Raw genomic sequence first — 22,331 nt, forward strand, 5'->3', positions numbered from 1 at the left:
AGTGTGTGACGGTGGTTTCATAAACAAAGAGCTAAACTGAGACAACTGAGCTCTCCCAATTGTCATCTAAATCAGATTATAACCTACGCCTTTCAAAGGTGAATGGAAGACTGTAAACTAAATATCAAGCATCACCTAAATTCCACAGGAGCAAAAGGTTTTGAACTTCATGTTAATGTGCTTTCATGCCAGGATTTTATCATACATGCAGAGACAGCACAGGGTTCTTTTAACGTAGCAGAGAAATGCTGCTCTGTTTACCATATTGTATCGTAAATTATTTGGAAATGCTGAACTCCTGCAGTTCAAATGAAAAATGTTTGTTACCAAAATCTATAGTTTTACACTGTATTTGTGCTTGGGATTATGAAATTACAAGAATTAATACTTCCAGTAAACCAAACTAAAATGTGGTTCTGAGACACACTGTCCTTGTTTGAGTGCTTTATTATCATTCCATCAGATCAGCTCTGTAGGGTCTTCAGGTGGACCCTTTCTATGCAATCAAGATATGGTCACAATGGTTTATAATTATAAACCAATATAGCAACTATGGGGGACTGTCAGCCTGCCTTTAGATACTACAGCTTCTAATTTTAGGGAACTATCAGTAAGATGCGCACACAAGGAATAAGCAAAAACAACAACAAACAAACAAAAAAAAAGGTGCATGAGAGATCCTTGAAATTACTCAACTGTACCATGAAAAATTGCAAATTCAGGTGACTGACCTAAGCAGGACTTTCACTTCTAGATCACAAAATAAATTACGTTATGTTATGCAGGTTTTTTTTATACCGAAGTAACAGAGAAAAGCATCTGACAGTATGAACAGAATTAATCACGCATATGAATTCAACCACTCATGGCCCTGAGCAGTGAAAATTAGATATAAGACATTTGAGTCAGTCAGTGAGAAGCGTTAACTATTCAGCAGCATTTGCGTGACATTCCTCCCCCAAAACAGTTGTACAAAAAACCTATTCCACTTACTTCATGTTGCATTGGGAACATGGGTATCTTACACGCATATCCATCGTATTTCAGATGCAAAGACAGAGCTCAAAATAATATATAGCAGAGATAGGAGAATATAAAACATTCAGAGCATAATACTTCAACATCCACTTGAAACTCTCTGATAAATATCTTTCTTTACTTTAGTCATACCAGTACTTAAAGGGCCACAGGGGCTTAAAAAGAAGATTTGTTCTGTCTAGTCTGAAGATAAATATCACCCCATTGTACCAGATGAAGCACACCAGTTCCCAGAGTTTTGGCAATGGACTGCTTGTTTGGAAAAGATCTCAAGTACATTGAGTAATGCTTGTTCTCAGGACTAAACATTTTTTAAAACGTTCACTCTTTTAAAGCAATCTCCCACGTATGTGTTTATCCTTATCCTATTATTACACGCCTGACAAAATCAGGGCCAAAGGGCTACAAGTTTTGCTTTTGACCTATATATTTCAGGAGACTCTGGTTCATTTTAGAAAAGGAAATACTAAAAATTTTATAGTTTATTTCTCAACTAGCAGATATAGTTCAGATACAGGAGGATTTCTTTTTTCTTTTTGGTCACACTTCCCTTTAATAATCCATCTGTCCTTTTCAGGTTCTCAGGGAGCAGAAAGGAATTGTGTAATGGCACACAGCATCTGGAACAGCCTGACTTTTCCAGGATAATTGGTCTGTGAACTGATTGGCAGAGTGCTCAGAGAGAACAGTTCAAGTTAATATTCACCTCTCCCCATCACATCTGTAACAATGCCATAAACCACCAGAAGGCTCATTCTCATCACCCTTGCATGTACAAAAGTCAGAAACAGGCTATAGAAGAATGATTTAAAAGTTACTATCGTGTTACATTTGACATAAAATAGATGTTTCAAAGTGCTTCCTAGTCTGTGAGTCATTCCAGTTTCTGCACTGTTGCAAGAGCTTAAATCTTTCTGTGCAAAAGCCATGCCTGCAAAAGCAACCCAATGTCATGAGCGAGGAAAACTACCATTTCACTGAGGGTTGGAGTTATCACATCTACCTTCACCAAGTTAAAAGCTACATTTCCTTATGAGATAAAGATAATTCTGATGCAATAGCTTGAACAGATCTTGGAATGATTTTTCTTATGATACTGGTACATAACAGAGCTGAGAAAATTCAAGGCAGATTTCATTTTTCCCCCATTCTTACTGCTGTGAGGGCATACAACATCTTATGTTTTCAAAAATGCATACAAAAATATATCTTTCTCATATGTCCAATTTTTCTGAGAAGTGCTCGATATTCTCTAAAAAGAAAAAAAAAAGATTAATTTAATACACTACTAGTGGCTCTTGAAAATACAGGCTGTTCTCTCTGCCCATTATCTTGCATAAGCAAAATATTAAGTTGGTCACAGAGCCAGAAAAGTTCTGTGTGCATCTGTCCCCAGAGTGTCTCAACATATGCAGCGCTCTGTACGCCACGATTTCCTTCCTGAATCAGTTTCCCCTCCTTTCATCTCAAAGTACTCAGCTAACAAGTCAGAATTTGGTGGATATAGTTCTTCTAAATGATAACCCAACACTTTGATTTTCTTCCTTGCCAACGTTACACAACAGGCTCCTTATTTTCCTGCAGCATAAATTTGTTTAAATACTAAAATAACAAGACCTTAATAGAACATAGAATTACTATATCGCTGTAGATAGCTCTTTGCTGCCAGCCATTCCACACAAGTCTTTATCATGCATGGCTCATTACACAGGAAACATTTCCAGTTTTCTTGTGCCTTAGCCCCATTTCATTAATATGTGCTGTTCCTTCATGGATCATAACATATTTTTAAAATATTCCCATTGCGACTGAGGGAACTAGGGCCGTTTAGTCTGGGGAAAAGGAGGCTGAGAGGAGACCTTATTGCTCTCTTCCAATATCTGAAAGGTGCTTACAGCGAGAGTGGGTTGGTCTATTCTCACTTGTGACAGGTGACAGGATGAGGGGAAAAGGCCTGAAGTTGAGCCAGAGGAGGTTTACGCTGGATATCAGGAAAAAATTTTTATTGAAAGGGTTATTAAGCAGTGGAATAGGCTCCCCATGGAGGTGGCTGAGTCACTATCCCTGGACGTGTTTAAAAACCATTTGACTGTGGTGCTCAGGGACATGATTTAGCTCAGGGTTGTTACTTAAGGTGGTATGGTTAGGATGCGGTTGGACTTGATCTTTAAGGTCTTTTCCACCCTGAGCAATTCTATGATCTTAAAATACCAAACTGCTAAACACATCTTAGTTTTTTTGTTTTAATTACTGGCATTAAATCACAACATTCAAACAGTCAAACAGAGCAGATTATATATGACAGTTGTCTGAACAGAGAACACTTCTGGTTTTGTTTTTTTTTTTTTAATAACTTTATGAGTGCAGGAAAAGCATAAGGTGTCATTTGGAGGCTAAAAAGAATGTATAATTTGAGCCTAACTTCAGAAAGAGTTTTAGCCATTGAAACTCAACAGCCGTGGGCAACAAAAATTTCCCATGGATTTTTAATTCACAGAATTGGCAGACCTTTTGTAAAGGCAAGGGGTAAAGTTCATGTGTTTCATAGCTTCACTAACTCCAAGAAACAAGGGTGCCTTTATGTACTCCTGAGCTTTTCTATAGAAGGGATCCTTCCACTGTTTTCAAAGATAAGAAATAATATGTTGAAGATACAATACTCCCTTACTAGTGAGCAATGCATTCTCCTAAGTATATTCATATGCTTGGTTATCATGTATTCTGCACCTTTAGTTGAATTATAACATTTTAACAGTAAAATGCTGCCTACCACCTTGAAGAAACACTAGCTGCCTTTTGCAGCTCAGATCCTGTAAACTGGGGAAAGAGGCAACTGCTCAAAATGGATGCCTGGGAAGACAGAGCTAAACCTGAATAATCAGCCCCAGCAGGAGGCTGACAACAAAGCCCAGAGAGGAAGTTAAAAGGATTAGCAGTATAACACTTTCTAGCTTTAGTACACCTCCCTCTTACCCTAGTGCAAACATCTCTCTCCTTCTAACCTTCCTCTTATAATTTTCATTTAATTACACGCATGTACTAACTTAAACTCCACACGTGAGGGACAGTCAAACCACTGTGCCTTATAAGAGGTTTGAGTGTGGTCTGCTCATTAATCTGCACTTGCAAACATAATCACTCTGAAGGAACCTGCTTTGGAAGGCTCTCTGCCCTCTACCCCACCCACCATATTCAGGCCTGGGGTTCCCAAAACAAGAAGGATGCAGAGCTTTCAGAGCAGATCCAGAGGAGGGCCATGTAGATCACCAGAGGGCTGAAGCACCTGCCCTGTGAAGAAAAGCTGAGGGAGCTGGGCTTGCTTAGCTTGGACAAGAGAAGGCTATGGGGAGACCTCATTGCATATTTCCTATACTTGAGGGGAGCTTACAGGCAGGAGGGGGACTGACTTTTTACACAGTCTGACAGCGACAGGACAAGGGGGAATGGCTTTAAACTGAAAGAGGGGAGATTTAGGTTAGACGTTAGGTGGAAATTCTTTACCCAGAGGTTGGTGAGGCGCTGGCACAGCTGCCCAGAGAAGCTGTGGTGCCCCATCCCTGGAGGCGCTCAAGGCCAGGTTGGATGGGGCCCTGGGCAGCTGAGCTGGTGGGAGGCAGCCCTGCCCATGGCAGGGGTTGGGGCTGGGTGGGCTTTGATGTCCCTTCCAACCCAAACCATTCTGTGATTCTGTGACTCCATGATAACTGATATTAGGGAAAACAAAATTGAACAAATAGAGGTGTCCACAGTAGAAGCCTAGAGATGACCAGATCCTACTCATCCTTGAGACCTTTTCATACTCAGTGCACATTTCAAGGAACCAATTTACTTGAACAGTTTGAAAAGGCTTTAGCACAAAAAGAATCATGCTCTGGAATTACCATGGGCTATAAAAGAAGCCTGGAGAAAATAGGCTAAGATGTAGCTGTCCACACTGTCTGTGTCTGTTGTTAGATGACTTTCACTAGACGAGGACAGCACATCCAGAATATTTCCAGTTAAATGTTCACACTTCCTGGAATGCAAACTTAAATTGAGACTAGCATAGTTGATTATAAGTTGGACATCTCATAATATCTTTTACAAAAGGCCTTCAACTAACAAAAAGAAGAGTCACTGAATTTCCTACTTATGAGTAGACACATGCAAATATTTATAAGCCGTCTTCTTTCAAATCTACAAAGCATTTAGGTTTCCTGATGAAATTTTAAAAGGCAACATGGACTTTTGCTGTTTCCCGTACGCAGTATTTCTACCTTACAAACAAATACTTCAATTTTAACTTTTTTTTTTTTTTTTTTAAATGAGATTGAGAAAGAGTACTGTTAGATTTAAAGGTAGCAAGAAATTCTTATAGTTTTCTTAAAAATCCCCAGTCTATTGGTGATGCCCTTCTCTCATAACATTCCCTTGTTCTGCAGCTGGACTAGCTGAAACACTAACATGGTACTTCTTCATTAAACATGTCTTCTCAGACAGCAGAAAAGCTCAATATTATTTCCTATAGTTTGTATTGTTCTGCTTAGGTATAGCCTATGTTAAATTTGTGTACATATGTGTACATCCTATCTCCATCACTATTATCTTTTAAAAGCCATATTAACACTTTCCTTCTGTAAGTTAAATAGAGTGTCCCACATAGAAAACTACAGTTTCATGATGTTATCTCAATCCATGTGTTTTACAGATAGTTATACAAGGTTTTGTTGGGAAAGGCATGAATCTTTTTATCCACTTTTATGAATCCACTTTTATTTAACTCCTCTTCTGTTTGATAAAAATAATCATCCACGAACTTTGACTCAAAAGTCTAAAACCCAATAAGATAAGTAAACTTGTTGTGTGCACTCTGATACAAAGTTCCTGTAACAGCTGCTATGATTTCTTGGGGCAATTGTTGCTGCAGCTGAAGCCAAACCATCCTGTGAGGCTTTCCATTCAGTTGCAGGTAGGCTTACCTCACCTTCTTTCTGAGCACTTAGAGGGAACTATAGACAGCTATTAGTTTTCTGTCAGTATAAAATGATTTAATCTGCATCCTCATCCCAAGGTGAGCAGAAGAGATATAGCAGCAGACATGAAAATACAATTAGGTGCTCACTTCATACCTATGCTAATGTCATTTGGCTCTGAAGAGTTGGGAAGCACCACGCAAACAAGAAGTGTAAATTTTCAGTAACAGTACAGAAAGACAGAGGTATGAAATTGAAATAGAGCCATGAACTGTCCCAGACCAGGCTTCCTGTCTCAGTGTATTTGCACGTAAAACAGAAAGATAAACCTGTAAAATATTAAGAATACCAACCAAGTACAAAACCTTTGACCCAAGGCTTTAGAACACATGCACATTTCATCATACATCTGTGCATTATTTCATCCATTGAAATGAAATGCTTTGAATATTTGGAAACTATGATCAACACATCTCCCTTGCACGCTCAGAGCTACACTGATATTGAATAGCCTGGACAGGCACTTCCCAGGTCAGATTTGGACATACAGAGTATATTTTGTGGAGCAGTATTCTCTTCCCTACAAACACAGACCTCTTCTTATTACCATCTGCAACTTTTTCCCAAAGAATTTCCTGCTCATACAAGATACCAGCAGTTTATGTCCCTCACTCAAAGTCATTCTAGAGGCATTTATGGCTTTAGGTCTTTTATACCATTTCACTTAAATATTTTTGAGATACTATGACTCATTTCATTACTTGTGTAATCAGAGTTTGAAGAATGGACGTTCTTTATATCCTTCCGAACTACTGGAACATCACTGCTGGCATTAAGCAACTACACTAGAGATTGCAATCAGCTCTTATCTACATATCACTACTCAATTTTGCATCAGCTTTTGCTTCCAGATAATCACAAATGATAACTGAACACAACCTGTCGCTGATGCCCTGTGATACCTTTAACACCCTTTTTTCTTCATTTCTTGGAAAACTACATGCATATGTGTCTGCAAAGAGATGTGGCAAGAACTTGAAAAAGAACTTGTTAATTTTCTACTGTAAAAACTCAAGAACAAATATGGTATCTGCAATGCTTATTGTAGGGTAGCTTCGCAAGATTATAATATAGCCTAGTCTAAGGACATTTATCCACCATGTTATGATTTTTTATTATATTTACCTATTGTAGAAAAGAGTTATCATATGAATAAAATAAAAAAAGCAGTTTGAAAAATTATTATAATTAATAAAATCAGAATGCATAATCAGAATAAGCACCTCTGACTCCTGGAGACTTCAAAAATAAACATGCTTATTTTTAATAAAATTGAAATATTTTGGATTCCATACATTCTTATTCATATCATCTGGTCCAACTCAATTTCACAATGAAATTAACTGGTTTAAAAATTCACATGAATTCTTCACCTCCTGTTTCACCAGATAGTTTAATGCCAAGAAGTATTTCACTCTCATTCATAGATCACAAGATATCTGGCAGAAGAGTTCCCTATTGAGAAGTTTGATTTCATCATAATAGACACATTTTATAGGACTATGTCTTCTTGAATGAAATGTTTTAAGATGTGTTCAATTAATTTTCTCATTTTTTAAAAAACATAAGTATTTTTGTTTGTCTACAGTATGTAGAACAGCAAATTTAGTGTTTTAATACAATCAGAATTATTGTTCAGTCCAAGTACATCCCAGAACAGCAGTACTCTGCCTTACTTTGGGTTCTGTCATCTGAACATAAAACATTTTTAGTGGGCTGCCTGGTTTGCTGGGGTGTTTTGGAGGGGTTAGTCTTTTTGGAGAGAATTGGAGAGACAAGAGTGATTTGTTCCTGTTGGGAAAGAGGGTATCATTTTAGGAGCATATTCAAAGACAGCATACAGTTCAACCTCACAGTCAGGACCTGACTGCTACACTTCCTTAAGGAATCAGCATCATCAATTCTTATGGTCTTTGTAAAAATAACCTTCAAAACATCTTTCAGAGTCAATATTATAATCTCCATTTTCCAGACAAAACCAAGGTACAATTTTTTCCAAAGGCTCTCCAGTATGTCATTGTCCCAAGACTTAATAGCTCATGTCAACTAGACAGTGCAGAGTGGCTAAAAAAGGACTTGCTGTACTTGTAGCAGCAGAACACCAGAAAGACACAGATGCTCCAGACTACACCATCACTAACAGTATTGGTGTAGTTACCAACACTAACACAATTGACACAAAAAGCATCTTCTCTTACAACTCATTAAAAAGTCTACCAGAACGCATCACCAACAATAATCAAAGGTATAATATTGAGTCATCATTTTCACCATATACAATTTTTAATGTCATTCAAGACTTCTAATAGAACTCCTGCCTATCACCCCAGGGCACAAGCAACAAGAGCCATGCAAATTGGCCGTGTTCTAACATCTCTCAAATTTTGCCTGCAAAACAAAGTAGTATGGCATGGAGATTCTCCTACTTTGTTAAAGCAGACTTGCACTAGGAGCCTTCCTAAGACTTTTTTTTTTCCCTTTTTTTTTTTTTTTTTTTTTCCTGTTAAACATGAGTCTTTCAACAACAACAAAACAGAAACAAAACCCAAATTGCTACAGTTTATCTATATGCCATTTTGCATCCTATTTCTGAAACAAGAGTTGACAGGCCAACATATGCGACCAATAACTGCTATTTGCAATTAAGCTCTGCAAATGGTGATTGACATGGAGTCAGGCATTCCATTAACCAGGGGAATTACCAATCACAGACCAGCTAAAATAAACTACAAGAAATTTCCGCTGGGTGTTAATTGTTCTGAGTATCATTCTTTCTCACACACTAGGTAAATATCCTTGATCTTTGGATTTGGATAACAAACACCCCTATTAATTACATAATTTGTCCATTATCACCTGAAGACATGCTTAACCTTTTCACCCTACACAAGAAAGAGAACAGAATAAGTAAACAATCTTCTATTGTAAATATAACTAAATCTCCAAGCTCTGCTAAGTTGCTTGATTTGCTACAGTGCATATGCCATACAAATTGTAAATGGCATATATACAAATATCAGAACGTAATCACACTTATTCTTTAAATTTCTGATGAATAACTCTAAGTGCTTTCAACAGAAACAGTCCAAACCTGAGAAAATGAATTAACTCAGTCAATCTTTCACCTCCAAAAGCTGGACTTAAATCTGGCTTGAAATAAAGCACTGTGTAGAATCAAGCCATAACATACAATCTTCTACTTGGTGTCACCTCTTTAATAAGACTTTCAACTGAGATGATGTATAAAAATATCAGATGTAGTTATCACAAAAACTAACATCTCATGCAACTGGGGTTATGAAATACTTTAGGAAAAGCTTGTGGCTTGGGAGTAAGCATTTTCATCTATTTGCAAAACAAAGCATCATTCTTTTGTTTTTCTTCTGAGAGCCAGACTGTCACTTCTGTAAAATGGGTCTTTCTTCACACAGTGGAAGTGTTACAAGACAAAGAGTATCAGGGGTCTTTATCAGAAGAATTAAGCCCTTTTCAGGAGAGCCTCATAATAAAGAATTTCCCAGAATTTCTTACACTGATGCTGCCCCATAAGTCTGATTTACAGATTTCATATAGTTACTGACACATTTGACTTTTTAACTGATAATTTATACTCAAGTGCAAGGTTTCAACTCTGAGTAGAAAAAGTTTATTCACACAAACTATACAGCAATCTCAAGATTTAAAAAGCCATACGCATTGGAATTTGACCAGAAAACTAAGCTTTTAGGTTGTTTAAGAGATGTTAAAAATCCAACACAATAGTATACATTTATCTTATTTTTTTATTCCAGAAGGAACAACTTGCTAAGGAAAGGGATGTTCAGAAGATGACCTTTGATCATCCCATTACAACTCTGCAGTGTAAAGCTAAGGGGCCTGGGAAAGGACAGGTATCATCAAAAATGGCCCTTTCAGGAAGAGACAGATGAGACAGTTTAATGGAGAAAGAACAGGAAACTACAGCGGCTACTGCCTTTATCTCCCTTCACATGCATTCAGAGGTCTTTATCTCTTTATCTTCCTTAACTTTCTGTCCACTGCCTTGCTTCTCTTTGCCTCCAACCTCCCGAAGTTTATGACCTCTTCCTCTTTCTATAAGGAAAGAGGAGGCTACAAGAAATAAGGGGACAAACTCTTTAGCAGGATCTGCTGTAACAGGACAAGGGGAAATAGTTCCAAACCAAAAGAAGGGAGATATAGCTTGAACATGAGGAAGATGTTATTGACAGTAAGGGTGGTGAGGCACTGGCACAGGTTGCCCAGAGGGGTGGCAGAAGCCCCATCCTTGGAGGCATTCAAGGTCAGGCTGGACTCTGAGCACTTGCTCTAGCTGTGAGGTATCCTTGTGAGGGAGTTGGACTGGATAACTTTCTAACTTGAACCATTCTATGATTTTTGTATCCCTACTTGCCAAGGCAACTTTTGATTCTATTACACTGACAGTTCTACTTTCATATTCATTCTCAAGGCGTTCAAGCAAGCTTCAATAACAATTTCTTTTTTCACATTTTTTCTTCCCCAGTTTTCCTAACAAAATTTTAAGGAAAGACTGGTAACTTTCCTCTCTCCGGGTTTCTCTTGGTTTCTTTTCCCACATGGTCATTTTCCCTTTGGGTTCTCTTTCAGTCCTTTACTTTTGCACTTTATTTTCTAAGCAACTAATCTCATCTCAGAAATATACCCACATATTTTAAAATGTACTTCTGTCAAGAAAAATGGAAAGCTGATTTTCGTCTTAAATAGGCATAGCACTAACAGCCAGAGCTGTCTCTGTCTTTCTCTTCTTTTCTTTCCTCTCAAGTGCCTCAAAAAGGCAAACTTTTTTTCACATTTACACTCACATTTTAATCATACCCTAGCATAGCATCACCTAATGACAGAAACATCAACCCCCAAAAATCTTCACTCAAAAATATTTTCAAACTTAAGATTTTCAAGGAAAATTTCCAGTTCCAGTTCAATGATGAAAAGAAGCACAGTCAACAGATTGAAGGAGGTGATGCTCTCGCTCTGCTCTGCACTGTGAGATCCCACCTGGAGTACGGCTCCCAGCTCTAGGGTTCTGAGCATATGAAAGACATGGGCTTGTTGGAGCAAGTCCAGAAGAAGATTGAACATGATCAGAGTGGCTGGAGCACCTCACCTATAAAGACAGGCTGAGAAAGTCCATGTTATTTAGCCTGGAGAAGGCTCCAGGGAGCCCTTACTGCAGCATCTCCTTGAAGGAGTCTTATAAGAAAGATGCAGAGAGACTTTTACCAGGTTCTGTAGTGATAAGACAAGGAGTAATGGTTTTAAACTAACAGAAGGTAGACTTACACCAGAAACAATGAAGAAATTCTTTATAATGATGGTGGTGAAGCACTGGAACAGAATGCCCAGAGAAACGTCTCTGTGGATGTTTCATATCTGGAAGTGTTCAAGGCCAAGCTGGATGAGGCTCTGGACAACCTGATCTAGTGGAAGACATCCTTGCCAATGGCAGTGGAGGTAGAACTAAGTGGTCTTTAAGGTCCCACACCATTTTATGATTCTATGTAAGCAAAGAGAGGGGAAAAAGAAAAAAATATCAATTTTCTTCTTGTTTGTTATGCTCAAACTGCCAACTGCCCATCAACCAGGGCAGGAATCCCAAGCTGTCAAAGCCTACCTCCCAAGTGAGGTTAAAAGCACATTTGAAAAGGAAAGAGATGGAGATAGCATTTTGCCTCTTTTTCACTATACTTCTCTTCCCACTGTGTTCACCCTACAACTCCTGTGATTTCCAGTGCTGTCCAGATACCTAGTGATAGAGCAGGAGGTTGATGACAACGATGTGAGGAAGCAGTAACAGAAATAGTAAAGCAGAGATGGAAAGGGGGCAGTAAGGCTTGACCCAAAAGAGGTAAAAATCATTGGACTAAAGCAACACATGCAGACTTCACCTCTAAGGAAAAAATAGCACTCTTGTCTCTCTTTAGGCACACCCATCTCATCAGCTCCAGACAAATTGGGAAATAATGTGCATTTCTCCACAAACTTGCTTAGTCTCGTAACAGTTTCCAGATTTTCTAGACCACAGAGACACAATCTGTCTTCCTAAAGTGAATGGCTCTACAATATTTACAGGTATAAATTCATGGAAACAGACAATAGAAAAATATCATGGAAATACACAAATTATACAAGATCCATGACCTAATACCCCAGGATTTCTAGTCCAGAAGGACACATAATGCTTGAAAAGTAACTAAAGCCTTTTGTGGGCAATCATGCAGTGACATCAAGCTGAAGGGAGAAAGTGTGGTTTTGTTTTGGTTTTGTTACCTCAGTTGGGAAGCCTCTCTTAGAGGCTGTAAACTAACTTTCTTAACAGCCTTAACATGAGCTTTAACAAAGATAAATATAGTGTCCTGTGCCTGGAAAGAAGTAATCCCAAGCAGCAGATCAGACTGTGGACTGAGGATCAACTCTGCTGAAAGGGAGCAGGGGACTCCGGAAGGCAGCAAACTGAACATAAGCCATCAGTGTTCCCTGACAGGGAAGGAGGCCAGCAGTGCCTCAAGCTGCATCAGGAAGAGGAGTCAGTAAATCAAGGAATACGGCTATTTTACTCTACTAGGCACTTCTTAGGCTACACCTGGAATACTGCATCCATTTTTGGTTCTCTCTGCTGACGAAGTTTGAAAGGGCACACTGATGGACCATTGGTGTAATTAGTGGGCTAGGGAACTTGACATAAGAAGAAACACTGCAAGGACCAGATTTTCTCAGTCTGAAGAAGATAAAGGTCATGGGGGATCTAATCACACTTCTCTACATCTAGAAAGTTTTTTGCAGAGCAGATGGGAGTTGCTATCTTCCCAGGAGTGCCTGCTGCCAGGACAAGAAACAATGGGCAGGAGCTGCTTTCAAAGGAAATTCTCTCAGGATGTAAGAAAAAAACCTCTTCCCCATGACCGCAGTTAGAGGTTGAGAGAGGTTTTTCTCATTTGTTTATCACCATCTTGGATATTCAGTGTACAAACACAAACAAGATATTCATTACCTGGGCTTATACTGCTCTAGGGATACATTATATTCATTTACAGTCCTTGTTAATCGTTCATAAGCAGTTTATACCTTATTTTTGTTTAAAGGGAGGAGGGAACAGCATATTTCTCTCATGACAGTTTCTCTTGCAGATGAGACATTCCAGGAGAGTTATATTATAGGAGGATTTTTTAACCTTCAGAAACAAGGCTTAATTAGGGATCAAGAGCAAATGTTATAGCACAGAAGAGGCACCGCATTTGCTCTTGTTGGGCTTTTGTTCCAATTAAGCTGGTTACCAAGCGATGTTAAGAGGACTTGCATTTGAAGCATACCCAAAGATTTTATACAGCTATTACAATTCTAATTTTTACTTGAGCTGAGAACAGTGAATAAGTGGGACCTTTCAAAGATTTGATGCTTTTGTGAAGAGATGGTGAAAAAACTGCACAGCTCTTACTTTAATAGTGTATTTCACCACTGCAAGGAGCAAGCTGAAATTTAAGTACAAATTTCTTACGATTCAAGAAAAGACATCAAATTAAAATGAACAAACAAACCCCCAAGAACAGGAAACAAAGCCTGAGTTTGCTCTCATGTTCTCATCTGATGTGCTCAGTGTTTGTCACAAGGCAGACAATTTACCTCTTGAATAACACAGTAATTTGAAGAGGAAAATCCATCCCATCTCAGCAATTCCACTCACTTCAGCAGAGGTAAAATCAGGCATCAGAGTTCCTCATTTTGGATCAAACAAGGCTAAGAAGCAAAAGCTGCAAACATGCAATACCTTGCAGTGATGACACAGCAGTAAGGGACACAGCTGTAGGTATGTAGGTAAATGGATGAGATAAGAGTCCCCCCTTTCTAGCATTCAACAATATTGGCTATAACGCAACAGACTATTTTTTCCACTACAACAAAGAACAGTAGCATTTCATACTTAAGTTGATCCCTGACGTACCACAATTTGAACTCTGGCAAATACAAAGTCTTGCTTTAAAAGTCCAGATGGTAAGAAAGGAAGAAAAAAAACGCACAATGTAACATAAACATGAAGCGAAGTCCTTGTGATTTTGCTCAAGACTAAAAGAAAAAACTCAGTTTTTCCAAGAGAAGTACAGATGACTTCAGGTGAGATCTTACATTTCACAGGCAAAGCGCATGTAATGGTTCCTTTAATCCACTCTATTTTACACGAGCATCCAGGTAAAGTTAATAATTCTATTTTCTAGTCAAAGAAAACCTTCATGAGAAAGGTGTATGAATACATGAATTAGCATAGTCATTCTTTATTTAGGAACTTAATGAGTTTTATAGGCAAGAGGGATGAGATTTATTTCAAATTTTGTAGATACAATTTCACTGTGACTAAAATCACTCCTTTTTGTTCCACAAAGGAGATGCATAAAAGAATTCAATTTCAGGAGGTTTGGTTTTGTATCATCGTTTCCTGGATCTCTGGAATTAGCCTGAAGGATCCTTTCAGAGAGTAGGTAAATATATATAAAATATTAGGACAACACTGCAATGCAAAAAGGATGTTAAATTGCTCATCCAAGGAGATGACATAACTAATACTGACATAATTTCCAAGCAGCAAAGCAAAACTAGGTCAAATCACATTGACCTATCTAACATAATAAGCTTTTTTTCAGATTTTTACAATGTAGACTGTGTCTGCAGGCATTAATGTCCCCTGTTATCAATGTATAGTGTTGTCACTCTGCTTTAATGTCTTATCACCATGTTGTGTTAATTAGACCAAAACAATATAGTGCACTTTTGAACTGCTTAGCTCCCAGTTTGAAGTCTCTGCCTAGTCTATACTTCTGAGGTTATCCAGTTAGAAATGAAGTCATTAACTTTTTACAGTCACTTGCTTCAGTAGATGCTACCAAAGATGGTGGAATAGTGGAGCTCTGCACACAGGTCAAAATCTAAGCTCTTAAGCTGCATACTGTTTGTCTGCATACCTAATATGCATTATCTTGCAAAGTGCACACTGATTTTGATACCACTTCACAGTAGGCTGAACCAGAATACAGAATGAGGACCCCATGTTCTTGGCTGCGAAATGTACCTGCTCAAGTGCTGTGTCCACACATAGTGCTCTCAGAGGGACAGCCCTTCGCCTTGCCCAAGGCAGCCTCCCCTTCCTTCTTGCTTCTGCACATCAGATTTACAGCACACGTGTTTTGCAGCGAGACCATAAACAGAGTTGTGTAGGTTTCTGGCTAAAGCCTCACAAACTTCCAGAACAAGTGAAACAGGAGAAGTGAGAGCAATAGGCGCCTGCGTCCCTGCCTCCAGAGATGAGGTGGTAGTGGAGAATGAAAGGCTGAATGCTTGAGGCCCCAGTTTGCCAAGGAGCTGGAGCTCGCTGGGGAGGAAAGAAGCTGAGACAGGAATCAGACAAACCTCGCTGGTCCCCAAAGCACAAAATGTCAATGGAGCTTAAATGTTCCTGTGGAATATATAGATTTCGCAGTAAAGGCACAACCTCAGGGCAAACTGAAATAAAAACAACTCATACATTCCAGTGATAAACCCCCCTCCAACACTTTCAAAGCTCCTTTAGTGATGGAGAATACCTTGAAACTTGGATGCTGGCTACTTTTATGATAAAATGCTGGATTTGGCAACTCCAGTTCTAAATATATAGACAGGTGCATTTGCTGTGTTTCTTTATTCATTTCTTGTTTTGATGTCTCCATTTCCCTCTCAGAAAGAAAAATCAAAGTAAAACAGGAAAAAAAAAAAAAATATTTCCACATGGGACAATGATTGTAGAATACATAACTTTTTTTAGAACCATTTTGCCAGAAGAGGTTAGCTTTTCAGAAGTCTTTAAAAGAAAGGACCAACCTCTTAATAGTTCTCAGAATAGTTCTAATAAGGAAAAATAAAAATGAAGGTATCAGAAATGGTCAGAGGTCTCATCTGAGCAAGCTCTTGCTTTGACTAAAAGTAGCACAACAGCTCTCTGATATCACATATGAGAGTCCAACCTGCCACTCTGGTGGAGAGGGGCCTCAGTGCCCCGCTGTGGCTGTTCAGTAATTAAATACCTGGAGGCCCAAAGAGTCAAGTTAATGCCATTAGTCATGGACACCTGCTCAGGACAGAAAGCAGGTGCAGGGCTGGGATTCCAGCCCACACGTCCCACAGAAGGCTGCTCCCACGGGGCAATCCTCCAGTGTCTCTGGTACCCCAGAAAGCTTCAAGCACCGACAGAGAGCTTTGTTCTTCCCCATTTTTTACATCCTTTGCAGCAGCGGACAGGCAGTGCCAGAGGCTGCAGGTGCCCAGGCAGCATGGCAACTGGGGCAAAGCATGACAGGCAGCTGTCAGTGCTGCTGGAGGCACATGCACAAGGTTGGCCTCCCCACCCCAACACATGGTGCAAGTATCAGAGTTGCGCTCGCTCCTGTCTGAGGGCACAAAATACCCCTCCAAAAATGTTTTTGTTACGGTCTGTCACACTGCATTGAAAAATCCTGCCAGCCTTGTGGATCTCCTCATTTACTGCCCCACTAAGCCAGGGGTAAAAGCCTGCACTCTGCTATTTGTTTTACTGCCTTAAAATTGTTCTTAGCAACACTTATGTAACCAGAAAAGTTTTCTCCTACTTCGGGGCCAAACAAATACAGCCTACTTGCCAGTTTCTTAGTCTCCCCACATCCCCCTGGGAAGATATAAATTATAATGATAAACAACCATGAGATGACAACAAATAGGAAAGAATTTTAAAGAATTAAGAGCTATTCTCATTGCTTAGGAAAGAGATCAAAATCAGCTTCTTACCCTGTAGCGCCTTTTCTAGCTCTCAGGCAGGGATCTCAGGGATATACAGTAATTCCTTACAGCTTGCTAAAGCATTACAAGCTCCAAGCTGCAATAAAAGACTTCCAGTCCAAGGAGAGGCTAAAGAACACCATACCCTAACAAGCCCGAAACTCAGTTCGAACAAACCGCAGCACACACTCACAAGTCTATGCATGGGGCTGTGTGGGGAACACAGATCCGCTCCTCTGTCCCAGCTCAGCCCTCATCCTCAGACAGCCCAAATTGCTTCTCCATCTTTCCATGTACTAAGCTTCAGCATACCCATCCCCTGAGCATTCACCACCACGAGCTCCTCATTCCCAGCAACTCATTTTCCTCCACCCCGGGCTGCAGTAACCCCCTTACCTCTGGTACAACTTTGCAGATGGACTCTGAGCCCAGGCAACTTTTTTTTTTTTTGCAGAGCTCCAGAGCTGCCGTAGCACTCCGTGCTGCTGCCTCAGTCCATCTCCCATGGGGAAGCCCTGGGACGGGCAGTGGGGGAAGGAGTCAACCAGCGGGGCCCAGTGCCGGGTGGGAGGCGAGGGCCAGAGACAGGCCCCATCAAAGGCAGGAGGCCTGCTGGGGATCAGAAAGCAAGATACGCATCTAAATAATTCAGGCACTAATAAAAGCTCTGTGCCAGGCTCTGCAAGCTGGTAGAGAAGGCTGAATTTTGGTGTCTTTCGAGCTCTAGAAATGCCGTGTTACTCAATAACCCGATACTGACAAATCAATATTATTTTAAGAGTATCCCACAAAGTTAATGAGGAAAGTGGCTGTGCCCAGTTTTGTTGTTTTATAGGCTTAGCTTTAGGCTGAAATATTAATGAGTGAAGGTTTTGAGAACTTCAAGTCTGACCTCTACAGGTGGAATAGGTACAGTAGCATTGATCTCAAAATGAGCATCGTATTTTGAGGGACTGGAAAAAGGACCAGATGTAATAGAAAACCTCAGGCTATCATCATTACATCATTAAAGTCTTATTTTTAAAACACTATATTATCTGTGGTAATTTAGTTCATCCAAACGCATTCTTGCAAAATGCATCCACTCTGCAGCAAAACCAGAAGGACGTCCAGCATGAATATACTTGCATTCCAAAGTGTTACAAGGTTTTGCTTCTGCTTTTTATTATTCCTCCCCCTCCCCAATCTTCCACATGATCTGCTTCTTCAGCGCTACAGAAACAAATGCTACTTTGAAACTGATAACACACATTTGTGTTTTGCAAAACTGATGTTTTTAAATGCCCTGACTGGTGCCACCTTTTTCTAATCAGAACCAACCACTCTAACAAACTGCCCTTTGTCCGGTGATCCCATCCCCTGTGTTCCCACCAACCTACAGCACATGTTGCCATAGCTACACTGCACGTCTATTTACCACACAAGTGATCAAAGGAGGCAGACAACACACACACACACACACACACACACACACACACCCCCAGATCCTCACCAGGCTTCCTAAGGAGCAATGCCCCGCAACTAATTAACTGATACACTCTCTGCCTGTGGACTCTGTACGCTTGTTTTCTTTATTCTGCACGGTACACGCACAAAACAACAAGAAAACAGCATTCTGTGAGATGCTCATTCTTCCCTTATAGACCAAACAAACAACAAAATATCCCAGGAGGAACTTTAAAGAGGAACTTTAAAGAGAGTTTCCTAAAGCAAGACTAAGGAGTAGAACACCCCAGAATAAGAAAACAGCTTTTCCACTGAGGAACACATTAAAAATTCTAAAAGGTATGCAAAAGAAAATAGGAAATAAGAAACACATGCTAAGAACTTAAACATCTGTAAGCAAAGGGGATGTTTCTGTGTTTTGCATGTGTTATTCACTGAAACTGTATGCAATATTTACTCATTTGATGAATTGCATACACACTAAAAGCTATATGACTGCAGTCATGATAACTATGGCCTTCTGTGTCTTAGAAAGGAGTTTTTCATATTTAGGTGGCCTGTCAGTTAACAGTCATTTTGTTAAACCTCTTTTGTGATGGAGGCCTCAACTTTGCCTTGATCAAAGTCAATAGAACTTCAATAGGAAGAGGCCGAGGCAGGGAGTTGCATTTGTCGTCAGGACACTCCCATAAGCTGCTCTTCAGGGATTTGCTGTAGGTGAAACTAAGTGAAAATGATGTATTAAAATTCAAACATTTGTTTTAGCTTGAAGCGAGCTTAGGGAACTTAAAACAGAGCTCACAGTGCCCTCTCCAGTTCTGCAGCAAACTAAGGGAATCCAATCAGCAACAGCCTCCAGCCACAAAAAGCCACCTTCAAGCACATGAAGGCTGAGCACCTTCTCAGTAGTCTCCATCACTTGCACGTTGCCATGCTTAGGCACATCTTTACTGAAGCCTCTATTCAAGGTTATTATTTTTATTTTACTAATAATTATTATTTTATTATTATTTTCATTTTATTATTATTCAACTCTTTGAAAGGGTAGATAACAGCAGGACAAGGGGAAATGGTTTTAAGTTGAGGGAGGGAAGATTTAGGTTGGGTGTCAGGGGGAAGTTCATTACTATGAGAGTGGTGAGGTACTGGAACAGGCTGCCCAGAGAAGTTGTGGATGCCCCATCCCTGGAGGTGTTCAAGGCCAGATTGGATGGGGCCCTGGGCAGCCTGGTCTAGTATTAAATGTGGAGGTTGGTGGCCCTGCATGTGGCAGAAAGGTTGGAAATTCGTGATCCTTGAGGTCCCTTCCAACCCTGGCCATTCTGTGATTCTGTGATTATTTCTACCAGGCAGCAAGGAGACAGCTCTTGCTGAGGTTTTCAATAATCAGCTAAAAATGACTACTTTTTCATAACTCTCTCATTTACAAACCTCAACACAGCATCCTTTGGCAATCCCTGTTACCTGCTAGGAACCAATGCTTGGTGCAGTGGTAAAGTTGGTTGAACCTTACCTGCTCAACAAGCTGCATATTACATTTCTACAGTAACTCCCATACTCCTTTTGAGGAGATGAGTGCATTTGTATCAGATGTACCATTGTTCAGTATCTACCTGCTGCTTTTGGGCCAATTCAGTCACCAGCACAATATACAGTTCTATTCCAGGGCTAGCAACTGCCACCTGTGTGACAGTTAACTCTTCAGCCTCATGTTAAGCTGTAGCTGCCACCAAGATCATCTCCAGGTGGGAGCAGCTGGTCTCTGAACCCAGTACAAGAGCAGGGAGTCAAGTCAGCCCCTTCCACCCTTGCACCATCCAGTTTAAAGCCAGAGACGGGAGCACCTGGGGAGGGCAGGAAGGCAACAGGACAGGGAGGGAGAGAGGACACCGTGTAGGCACTCAGCACTCCGCACAGGAGGGAAGTACAAGGGCCAACAGGAAAGCCGTCTGCAAATTCCTCTTTCCCATAAGAATGGGAAACTACAAACAGGAGCATGGGCTCCAAGTGCACGTGATGCTCATTCTCCCAGGTAGCTGCCGTAACGATTTCCCTAACAGCCCCCACCCCATAGCTCGCCCCAGCCCTCAGCTCCCACCCAAACAAGCAGCCACCCCCCGGCCACCAGCCCCTCCAGCACACCCAGCATTCCCCTGCCAAACCGAAAATAGCTGCGCACAACAACCAGACCCGGGGAAATACTTTTAAACTGTTCCCTTGGCTCGGGGTGCAAAACCGCACTCGGGGGCAGGTGTTTCAACAAGCTCTGGCAGCCCTTCAGCTGGCCCTGCCTCCCCAGGAGGAGCAGCAGCTGGGGCGGGCGGCGGGCACCCGGGGCGTGCCGGGCCATGCAGGAGCCAGCGCTGTGCCTGTGCCTGCACTGCTCCTCAGGCGGAACGCCTCCCCCCTTCCTCATCCCTTCCCTGAACGGGAGGCAGGGTATCCACACTCCTAATATCATTCGCCTTCTCCTTTCTGTTTTACACGAAGCTCAGTCAGACATAAAATCAAACTCTTCAGGTGAGCGAAGCGCGCATTTCCCAGAGCGTTTTACTTTTTTTGCTTTTCTTTACTGTCAGCCTGCAACTGCTTCTTTCTTTATTCCCCATTGGCAACCTCCTGTGCCAAAGTACCCTCTTGCGGCGATAATGACTTCTGATGACTGCGTGCATCCGACTGACCAACCTGAGGCACGCGGTATATATAAAATGCCCTTCATTTGGCTTCGCAAGGACAAGAATTTCCCTCTCTTTTAAAAACAACAGGAGTATTTTACTTTCTGGTGGGAGAAGGAAATACCATTCCCCGTTCCTCACCTGCCTTTTCTCCTCCCTTCACCACCTCTCTCCGCTCAGGAGAGCAGGGTGAGGAAGCTGAGATTTCCCACCACACATTCAGAAAGCACACACAAAACAAACGCTCCGTTTGCACTACAGGTGCAAAACCTGCACACGCACTCCCAGAGCATACAGTCTAAAAGTACCACTGAGAGCTGAATGAATAACACGCGTACAGAAGAGTACCTTCTCTCGTTTCCTTGCATTTACCCATTTACTACCTAGAAAATAACACACGAAGTGCAAGATTCGGAAGCAGACCGGCAGGGCTTTATGAAGTAGGACAGATCTCTGATTCAGCCTTTAAACCTGGCCCCACCAGCTTGCCTGGCTCCCACAGGCTCCTCTAACTGCGTGTTGTTGCAAAACTAGGAGCAGTGAGAATCAAAACCATCTCGCCACTGTTCCTTTTAACTGGGGGAAAGAGAATAAAAGCTCCTTTTGTCCCTTCAGGTGAATAGAAAAAAAGCCTCATTTGAATAATCTTGGGAAAAAAATTCACTAGAAAACCCCTCTTAAAGTACTTTTGTGAGGCTGTAAGACAGCTTGAAACTACCACGTTTTAAAGCAATCAGAAGATTAAAGCACTGGCAGGCAAGGAGCTCACGCAGAGCAGTTTAATAAATTATCCCTGGGCTGAATTATTGGCGTGTTTAGCCCTATAACACAGCGAGCCCTTTCCTTTTCCATGTCACGGAGACAAGCCCACACAATGCATGCAAGCCACAGCAAGCGGGAATTGATTTACGGATCTCACAAACGCCGTTCGTCCCCTGAACAGGCGCACAGCGACCCGCACGGCAAGGAAAATTTGAAAATCGAAATAAATAAATCCCTTATGCTTCCCTTTGCCTTGAAACTTACTTTACAAGAGGGTAAGGGGGAAAAAAGAAAAAGAAAAGAAGCCTCGATGCCGCCCAGCGCAGAGCGCGGCGCTCCTTCCGCCCGGAGCCGAGCTCCTCACCTGCCTCATGGTGAGCTTCCCATCATCCATCCAGCCGGGAAGGGGCTACGCCGCGCCACTGGCCGCAGGGCAGGGATCCATCAAGTTTCCTGCTGTACGCAAGTTTTTCCCCCTCGCCCTGGCTGTTTTTACTTTTTTTTTTTTTCTTTCTTTCTTTCTTTCTTCCCCCCCTCTTCTTTTATCCTTTGCTGGGGGGGGGGGGAACCCTTCCTAAGACAATGTCAA

General features: G+C 41.1%; 1 protein-coding gene across 2 annotated transcripts in view; it reads right to left on the bottom strand.

Moving 5' to 3' along the window:
* MID1 (midline 1) overlaps positions 1–22,331 on the bottom strand; it is a 239,004-nt gene that overhangs the window by 111,828 nt on the left and 104,845 nt on the right. Inside the window, exon 1 of one of the 2 annotated variants that reach the window (XM_042867935.1) lies at positions 22,107–22,216. The exons of the other annotated variant lie outside the window; for it this stretch is intronic. The gene's annotated coding sequence lies outside the window, so the exon portion shown is untranslated. Of the gene's footprint in view, positions 1–22,106; positions 22,217–22,331 lie in introns of those variants that run through there. 2 annotated transcript variants of the gene reach the window in all.

Source organism: Lagopus leucura, unplaced genomic scaffold (assembly GCF_019238085.1).
Source record: "Lagopus leucura isolate 7727_CA_CO unplaced genomic scaffold, USGS_WTPT01 Super-Scaffold_100001, whole genome shotgun sequence".
Taxonomy (NCBI): Eukaryota; Metazoa; Chordata; class Aves; order Galliformes; family Phasianidae; genus Lagopus; species Lagopus leucura.